Source organism: Panthera pardus, unplaced genomic scaffold, assembly GCF_024362965.1.
Source record: "Panthera pardus isolate Hobbes unplaced genomic scaffold, ASM2436296v1 HiC_scaffold_13, whole genome shotgun sequence".
In the NCBI taxonomy this organism is placed as follows: domain Eukaryota; kingdom Metazoa; phylum Chordata; class Mammalia; order Carnivora; family Felidae; genus Panthera; species Panthera pardus.
In genome coordinates, this window is record NW_026526688.1 from 15,771,040 (window position 1) to 15,780,913 (window position 9,874).

Sequence of the window (9,874 nt, forward strand, 5' to 3'; positions counted from 1 at the left end):
ACCAAACCAAAGACGCATGTTCTTTCCTCTCTTGAGTGAGAGGGAATTATTCTGCTACTCTCAGATGGATCCCAAGAGAAAATAACATAATCTGGCTTTATTTCTGGTAGCCCCCTGGTTTGAGAGGGCTTTTGACCGAACATTCCCACCAGTGTGCTTGGGCAAATGGGTCACAGGTGAGCCGAAATATTGAGTCCCAGATCTCTTGGGGTGGCCATGTGCAGCCCTATGCATTTATCCCAGCATGCAATACACAAATCTTTTCTATCATTATTTTCTATATGTGTCCAGTGAGGTGAAGAAAGTTGAGAGACAGGGTTGTAGTTGAGTTCATTATTTTATTGGTAAGGCCTTCTTGTAGGTGACTAGTATATGCATAATCTACCCCAATTCCAACCTAGTTAAGGAGAAGGGAAATCCTCCCAGTTAAGGAGAAGTAAATTCAAACTACTTTACTGTCCACTTGGAACCCTCCCTCCAGCCTGGGCTTTAGTCCCAAATTCACGTGGGGAGAAGCAGACTAAGGTCCAGGGGAAGGGTAATAGAGTAAAGGCCCATTGGTCACTGACCGGCTAAGTGACCTTGGGCAAATTACAAATATCATCTAATGAAATCCCTTCGCTGCATCAATGAGGAAACCTCGACTGGGGTTAAACAGCTCGAAATATCAAAGCTATGGCTAGTGCTAACACTGAGACTAGAACCCCCATTCTCTCCAATGCCCGTATGCGGCTGCTATTGCCCTTGAATCAGACTACTGCCCTACATACCACAAGTAAATCACCCATTCGAACGAAAGAAAAGAACACCATGCCCCCTGTCACTAAGAGGAATCAGCAGGGCTGCGGTCCAAGAAGACTGGCTGGCCACCAGGCGGGATGGGCAAAATGGGCCAAGGGCCTTGGCACGCTCATCACATTTAAAGATCAGAGTTCTGCTTTGCTGATTGAGAACCCCCAGAGGTGTTTGCATCATGGGAGGACAGACTCACACCAGCTATCCCCCACGGCCCGAAATAAAAACCAGAACACCAACTTATTACTTTATAAGGAGGAACAGGTCTTCCCAAAGACTATTTACTCCCCCTTCAGCAGCCCCTTCCAATCATCCAGGTGCTTCGGGGTACCCAGTGAGCGTGAAATCAGAGCACCCCAGACTGAGTGCAACCTGAAGCATCCTGCCCACAATAGGGGATCTGTGACTGCCACTCCCTTCTCTCCGCTCATCCCCACTGCCAGATTCCCCTGTCTAGCTCCTTGCTTGAGAGGGTGTCTTTCAGCCGGCTCTCTCCTATTGACATTCGTCCTTCCCCAGATGGGGCAAACACTAGTCTGACTTCACCCCCTATCTTTTGATACTTCCTCGCTTAGTCCCAGCGGTTAACTTTAATCCCCAAGTCGGGTCTTATTGTTGTCACCCCCATGTACCGGCTGCAGGATCTGCTAAGAGCAATGCCTAGCACCCGGTTTGGGTGCCACCCAAAGAATTCTCATCGACCGTGTTTTGGGAAATCACGAAGGTTAACGCACGTTATAGTTGCTCGTGTGATATTTTCAGCCCTATGGCACAATGGGCCGATTTTGCTGCACTGAAACACTTTAGCATCATCTCCCCACTTCTTCTCACCCCCCTCCCTTAGTCCACTTTCCTTTCTTCTTCTTCTTCTTCTTTTTTATTCTTTTGGCCACTTTTCTCCTCCATATTTATCCATGGCACTCACGCACAACTATTAGCTATGCTGACAAGTGGCCTCAATTCCTTGTGGAGAGCAGCAGAGACGAAATCCTTGCTTTTGCTGCAGAGCTCCATTGCCGGTTCTTGGCCGTGAGACTTCTTGGAGCCTCAGTTTCCTCACCTGCAAAATGGTGACAGTCACTTTTGTCGCCTGTCTTCTTCACAAGGTTGCTGTGAAATTCAAACAAGATAATATAGCTAAAAATACTGTGAAAGCCTTGGCAAGCCGCACAAACGGTAAGGAAAACAGGCAGTAATTTGCAACACAAATAATTAGGCATTCATGTTCATTCATGTAAATGTGGCTTTGTTCCCTTCTTGTATCTAATTAAATCCAGAGAAATGTCAGGTGTAAAATTCTTAGGGGCCAGGATTATATTTTTGCAGGGCCAGAGAAATATGCCCTCAAATGCCTTGGAAATACAATTAATTTGGTTGCCTATGCTTTAGGATTAAAGCTTTATCTGGAATTCTTACGGCTTTTAATCTTTCCAACCATTTTGATGCTAATGGAGGAAAGTTCAGCAGGGATGAATATTCTAAATATATATTACTTTGTTTAATGAGTATCTTCATTAATAGTTATGGCTCGTCACGTGACCGGCTTTTTCGAAAGCGAGAGTAGGCGGATGGCAAGCAAACCCTGGTGCTTGCTTGGAGAAGAAAATTTGGAGACCCAAATAAGTACATTTAATTAGAGATTCCACATGGAATGATGGCGGGATGCAGGCAAATTTCACCCTGCCACAGCGGGGGGGTGGGGGGGGGTGGGGGGGTGAGGGTTTTGTCCTGGGGTGTAACATTTCCAAGGCCCCCGTTCACCGGAGCCCGTTTCGCCCCACTGCATAGATGCTTTTGCAGCTGCTGTAAGGTGTAGAGATTTCATTTTCAACCCAGAATATTCTAGAGCTCCTCTAATAACCTGCAGCTGTTCGACCACTCGGGGCAAGAGGTTGAATGTTGTGCATTGTCCCTGGAGCTACTTCAAAACCAAAGCAAAATATTTTCCACTTCCAAGAATCAGTGAAGGGCCACAGATCAGTGGAATTTTAAATATTTCTCCAATGAAGCCCCAGACCTATAGGGTCAGTTCTGAATGTGAGAAGGAAGGGACCACAAGTTAGTAGAATTACTCTTAAAAAAAAAAAAGCTGTTCTTGAGATGACAAAGCTCTCCGTTTAGAACAGCCTTCAGCCCTCTCTCTGAATCAGGAAACACCTGCAAGCAGGGGAGTACAAAGCCCCCATTCCCTCCAGGCAAAGTGAGGGGGACAGGTTTGCGGATTTTTCTGTGCTGTTATCCAGCTGTCAAGATCTGGAAGCCAATGACTGCTGCCGAACAAGTGGCACACGTAGAGGATAGACGGTGAATTCTCAGCTGAATGAATGAATTGGTGAACGCCATACATTTAACGACATTGCAACTTTAAGGAGGATTTCCTTTATAAAACTTCACCTGTCTGAGTGTGAGTTTTTCCTTCAAATTCTAAAAACACATGGGTGCAAGGCTGTCACATCTCTCAGGGAGGGGCCTCCATAGATGGGGGGGAGGGCGGGAGGGTGTACCTGCTTGGCAAGCCAGATTGGTTGAACCAAACATGACTTGACAAGCTAGATTAGTGGAACCAATGGGACGAGAGAGGTCCCACCAGATATCCCTGGTATCCTCTGTCCTTTTCTATGCACGCATTTCAGGAGCAGCCATTAGACCCTGGATTACTGCTAGGCTAACATTTTTTTTCTTTTCCAGTTGTTCAGGATTGACCACACTAGAGCTGGTTACATTCCGAATACATGCACCAGATACCTATAACACTAAGTGTAAAACAATGGTATTTAGTTATGTTCTGGAGGAATATCGGGGTGTGCTTGCTTCGGCAGCACATACCCTGAAATAGGAATATTGGGGTCATGGTTATAGATTCTAGAATTAGGAAAAGAAATAACGGGTATGGTTGCCATTGTCTTCTGGTACCTAGTCAACCCCTCTGTCTTGCTTTTGTTTCTGTCATAAAAATAGAATAGACACAAAATACCAAGGCCTTGTGTTTGCCCCTGGAGAGTCGTATTTATCCATTTAATTTTTCTCCTCCCAGATGAGACCCAGGTGGCAAGGGGCAACTTTCAGAAAAATACTTACTTTCCACCGAACCAAGATGTCCTTGACCGAGGTGACCCTTGGGGCCTCGGACGCCAGGTCACAAGAGAATATTTGGTGCACAGAAATGCTACAGCTGACTCCGCCTCTCTCCTCCGTCCCCAAACCTCAGGCCCTTATTCAGAAGAAGAGACCCTGGGGTTTGTCATGTTGTAATGTTCACAGGAAACCAGATGTGGGTCTGATAAAGCCAACCTTGCTGGATTTTCTCAGCAAGAAAGTGAGTGCGGTGAGCGCTAGCTAGTGCATCCGTGTTCCCTCAGTGCCACCCAGCCTACAGACACGGTGGTGGGAGAGCCTGCTGTGTCTCCCAGAGCTGGATACCGGGGTCCCAAGAGCAGATGTCTTATCTCAGAGCTGTGACGCAGAGGCACGTGTACAGGGTCTTCGTCTTGCTGCGTTTGCCCAAGAGCTGAAGAGCCTTTTACGGTAGAGTCCTTCAACCATAAAAGGAGTGACAGGTGGGGATCCTTGCGAGGCACACTAAGTGGATACAGAAAAGACGGGCAACGGAGCAGGGAAAAGGGCACATTCCTCCGTCTACTCCCCTGCTCTGTACCTAACCTCATAGCCTCACCCAAATCGCAGGCCACCACACTCTTTGGTCTCCTGCTTAACGATACCTTTGTCATGCTGAACGGTTGATCCAACCTGGAACTGCTTGCCTTTTCTTCTCTCTGCACCTCTGACGCCTCTGAGCTGCTTTCTCGTGTGATCACTATGGTACGGATGGAACCCAACCACGTTGCGGTGCCTGTCTTTTCGGCTGCTTTTCGTTACAGACTTTTTCCTCCTAACACATTTGAGGGTGCGGTGCGCAAACGTACACGTGAAATTCTTGTCGGTCGGAATCGAGAAGGAGGAAGCATCAAAGTTGTCCCAGTTTTGAATATGCGGCCATCAGCGGAGCCTGCAGGGGGCCTCGACCAGAAAAAGTGAGCCTCTGCGCATTCCAGCCTGTGCATTCCATCACCTTCGTAGTCCCTTCTTCCGGTCACTCCTGTCAGCTCAGATTGATGACCAGTCCTTAAAGACCACCCTTGAGTGAAACTGAGATACTAAGGTACGGTTTTTAAGTGTGGACTTTCCTATTCAGGACCTCCCAAGTCATTCCTGTCCCACCCCACTCGGGGGAATGCGGATAGATGCGCTTACTAAAACGGTGAGGCAAGTGCCCACAGCTGGCCGAGCTGAGCTGTTTCTGAAGCTCAGAGCAGCTATGACTCACGCCTCCTACAGTCCGTTAACTTCTCACTCTGACTCCTACAAACCCACTTATTTTCAAATTTGCTCAATAACTGTGACATTCAAAGGCAACCTGCTCCATGCACAAGATACTGAGAAAACACACAGTGAGAGCTGAAGGTCCACAAGGAGAAACGATGACCACGGAACGAGGACTGGTTTCTTGGACTGTGGGTGGTGCGATATAGCGGCTAATAAGATACAGCAGGAAGTTTTAGGACATGCGCCGTCCTGCCCAATTAAGGGAATGCAATCATCCTAACTGGTGATTTTCAGGAAGTCACTCCAGATTTTAATTGAATTTGCAGGCTCCTGCACGATGAGGAACGTAATACTCTGGTGTCCAAGGCAGACTGAGCGGGTAAGAATGAGCGAAAATGGTTTGGGGCCACAAAACAGTGATGTTCAAACATATTGTCCCTGTGACACTTCCAGGACCTGTTGCCAAAGTCACAAAAGGAAAGTTAAAAAAAAAAAAAATTCAGAGAAGGTTCTAGTCTTTCTGGCATGGCTCCAACTGCCAGGGCAATAAAAAAATACAACGAATGCATAAAGCAGATTTGCAGCTGCCCTGAAGAGACGCTTTGGGGAAGAAATGACAAAAAGAAATCACCAGTTTCGTGCAGAGTCACCAAGTAGTCACCGAGCTGCTTCGACTCCTCCCGTCCTTCCAGGTGATGCCATGAATTTAAAGGGGTCTTAGTTATACATCCATTTCTGAGTTGCATCCTACACCTGCCTATATGTAATCGGAGTCCAGGGACTGCAAAAACCTCCAATACTTTGCAAAAAGGAAATATTTAACAGATTCGTTCCACAAGTATCTGTCGAGTGCCTACCACGTTTCAGCACAAAGACGCAAGGAGTTCTGCTAACAATAGTTAGTGTGGGTACCAGCCCCATAGAATTAACCATTGGACGATTCGTGGGAACCCCAAAGATACATATTCAACACGAACCCACATTAAAATTGTAACTCATTGTCTACGTTGTGGATTTTTTTTTTTTTTTTATTTATGTCTTTGCGTTAGAAGTCAGATCGACACGGACCACAGCCTTTCACTTCACGCTGAGGTCTGGGTGCCGACATGCGACTCTCACCAGAAGGAGCACGGGATGTCTGTCAGAGCAGCTCCTTCACCTCATGTTTAAACCTGACCTCATTGTCTTCCCTCCAAATCCGTATGGCAGCTGGTGGCAGTCCATCACCCAGATCCAAACCTGTGAATCACTCTTTGCTCCCTCTGCTCCCTCACTTCCAAGCCCCGATCAGTCATTACATCACATTACTTCCACCTTTTAAGCAAGACTCAAAAGCCATCCTTGACCTCTTCTGTAGACATCATACCAGGTATTCGTGGATGGGCACCGTTATTACCACCCCAATTTATAGATGAACAAACAGAACTGAAGACGTTAAATAAGTTGCCCAAGGTCGCACCATAGTGCACGGCAAAGCCAATATTCAAGCTCAAGTCTCTCCCATTCCGAAGACCAGGAGTCATAAGCCCCGTGTCTCTAATTTAGCAATCACTGCCCTGGTTTAAGCTTCGTCTCTTCTTCTGTCCTCTTTCTGTCTCTCTGCCTTCACTCGCTTCTTTCTCCAGTTCCTTTTTTACCTTCATTATATATTTTTTTAATGTTTATTTATTTTTTGACAGAGAGAGACAGAGACAGAGACAGAGACAGAGACAGAGCATGAGTGGGGGGAGAGGCAGAGAGAAGGAGACACAGAATCTGAAGCAGGCGCCAGGCTCTGAGCCATCAGCACAGAGCCCGATGTGGGGCCCGAACTCACGGACCATGAGATCACGACCTGAGCCGAAGTCGGAAGCTTAACTGACTGAGCCACCCAGGCACCCCACCTTTATTATATTTTTTAACAGTCAAGTGTATAAAGGGATAATATGTAAAAATAAAATCAATCTACCCCTCTTCAGTATAGTGTTAACTATAAACCCAATTTCTTTAATAATAGAAGACTGTTCAGGTTATCTGTTTCTTCTTGAGTGAGCTTTAATAGTTTGTGGGTTTTTTTCCCAATATATGCGTCCATTATATCTAGCTATCAGAGTTATTGGCATAAAGTTGAAGACAATACTTCTTTTTTATCCTTTATCTGTAGTGATTTCCCCTTTCATTCCTAACATTGCTCCTTTGTATGTTTGTTGTATTTCTTCTTCTTCATCGGTCCAGCTAGAGGTTTTATCAATTTTATGGATTTTTTTCAAAGAAACAGTTTTTTGTTGTATCTATTTTCTCTATTCCCCTCCCCCACCCTGTTTTCTAGTACATTGATTTTTGCTCTTATTTTTGTTGTTTCTTTTCTTCTGCTTGGTTTGGACATAATTTGTTCTTGTCTTTTAGGTTTTATCTTAGGGTGAAAGCTTAGGTTAATAATTTGAGAACTTCCTTCCCCAAATAAGCTTTTAGTGCCATAAATTTCCCTGTAAGCCCTTGCTTTCCCTGCATCATAGAAATTTGATATGTATGTCATATAAATCCATTCATATTATCATTTTGTTATGATTTTAATTGATTGACTGATTAAATTACAATTTTTCCTCCTTTCCCTTGTGATTTCTTCTTTAACATAGGTTATTTAGACAGGTGTTGATTAATATTCTTTCTGTTATTGATTCATAGTTTAATTTTAGGTGATAAGAAAACTTACCTTGTAAGAATTTCTGCATGCCATGCTTTTCTCCTCAAAAGTACACTCTAGGGCGACTGGGTGGCTCAGTCGGTTAAGCGTCTGACTTCAGCTCAGGTCATGATCCTATGGTTTGTGAGTTTGAGCCCTGCGTCGGGTTCTGTGTAGACAGCTCAGAGCCTAGAGCTGCTTTGGATTCTGTGTCTCCCTCTCTCTCTGCCCCTCCCCCAGTTACAATCAGTCTGTCTGTCTGTCTCTCTCAAAAATAAACATTAGGGGCGCCTGGGTGGCTTGGTCGGTTGAGCGTCAGACTTCGGCTCAGGTCATGATCTCACGGTCCGTGAGTTCGAGCCCTGCGTCGGGCTCTGTGCTGACAGCTCAGAGCCTGGAGCCTGTTTCGGATTCTGTGTCTCCCTCTCTCTCTGCCCCTCCCCTGTTCATGCTCTGTCTCTCTCCGTCTCAAAAATAAATAAATGTTAAAAAAAAAAAATTTATAAAAAAAATAAATAAATAAACATTAAAAAAAAAGTACACTCTAAATGAAGAATATCTCTCCACGTTGCTGTGGAGTGATCCCCAGAATACAGTGTGAAAAAAAGCAAGGTAGAAATACAACTTTCTTTTTATCTTAATACCTTTATTTTACCTTAATACCTTTTACCTTAATACCTTTTAAAGAAAAAAAAAAAAAAAACATATACATCAGAGTGAGACACAGAATCCGAAAGCAGGCTCCAGGCTCTAAGTTGTCAGCACAGAGCCCAAAGTGGGGCTCAAACTCATGAACCGTGAGATCACGATCTCAGCCAAAGCCGGCCGCTTAACTGACTGAGCCACCCAGCCGCCCCCAACTTGTATATGTTTTTAAGTGGAAGGATAAACCACAAAATTAATAAACAAAATGATTCCCTATAGAATGGATTGAGGGAACCACTTAGAAGTGAAGGGTGGAAATGAGAGTTCTTCAAATACGACTTGTTTTGCAGATTTTACTTTAGAAGCATGATTATAAAACAAGATGGAATTAGAGTAAGAGGAAAAAAAGGAAATTCTTAAAATAAAAAATAATATGCTCACAAAATCATACGGACCTGCAAAATGATTTTTCCACAATGCTTTGTATTTGCTTATAAAAAGAAACAAGGGCTCCCTTTAAACCTTCTCAAAAGAAGTATTGTGCCTCAACTTGATCAACTAGTTTTTGTCTAGGAGCCGGAGTATAAAAAGGGAAATATAAACCCTAAATCTTATATATATCTTGTGAATGTTTGTTTATATTTTTGAGAGAGAGAGAGAGAGAGCAAGAGAGCAAGTTGGGAGAAGGCAGAGAGACAGGGAGACACAGAATCCAAAGCAGGCTCCAGGCTCTGAGCTGTCAGCACAGAGCCCAATGCGGGGCTTGAACTCACGAGCCGAAGTGTGAGATCATGACCTGAGCCAAAGTCAGATGCTCAACTGACTGAGCTACCCAGGTGCCCCTAAACCCTAAATCTTAAAGAAGACATTTTGTAATGAGAAATACCTATTCGCTTATCCTTCTCGAGTAAAAATTGTAAATTTTTATTTTTTGTAAAGAAAGGAAGTCTAACTATATCATTTCTCTACTAAGAACCCTCAAGGACTCCCCACTGCTGACTTTAATAAGTGTGATACACATGCCCTTGGTGGCATATGAGATGACTAAGTCATCCGTGGGTAAATGTTTTCTAAATTTTTACCATGTATTGTAAAGTGTCCTAGAAAAATAAAACTAGCATGGCAAAACTGATTTCAGGGACATTACACCAAGCAAGAGAAGGAAAAAGTGAGCTGATGTTAATAGTTAATAAATACTGTTACAGAGACAACATGGCTAAAAATTTGAAATGGTTGGGGGAAAAAAGAAGATGTTTTGGAAATGGTGGTTAACAAGATGAAATTCAAGTGTTTCCACGTGGCACACGGGTGCTTATCTCCAGCCTCATTTCTCGCCAGTTCTTGCCCAGCATTTTATGCCTCAGTAACAAACACCAAATATCAGTGGTTTTCCACTCCCCAGACTGTGTCTGGCCTTCCCATGCCTCTCCTTTTCTTCTCACCCGCCCT

At 44.4% G+C, this 9,874-nt stretch overlaps 1 long non-coding RNA gene across 2 annotated transcripts; it reads right to left on the minus strand.

The window, feature by feature from the left end:
* Positions 1-324: 324 nt before the first annotated feature.
* On the minus strand, positions 325-5,109 carry LOC109251021 (uncharacterized). 2 transcript variants are annotated; one of them, XR_002073307.2, is made up of 2 exons: positions 4,515-5,109; positions 325-1,905 (listed from the first exon to the last, which is right to left on the minus strand). It is a non-coding gene; the product is annotated as an uncharacterized LOC109251021 (long non-coding RNA). The 2 variants fall into 2 exon arrangements; XR_008421540.1 differs by having other exon boundaries at positions 3,874-5,109.
* Between the last annotated feature and the right edge of the window lie 4,765 nt (positions 5,110-9,874).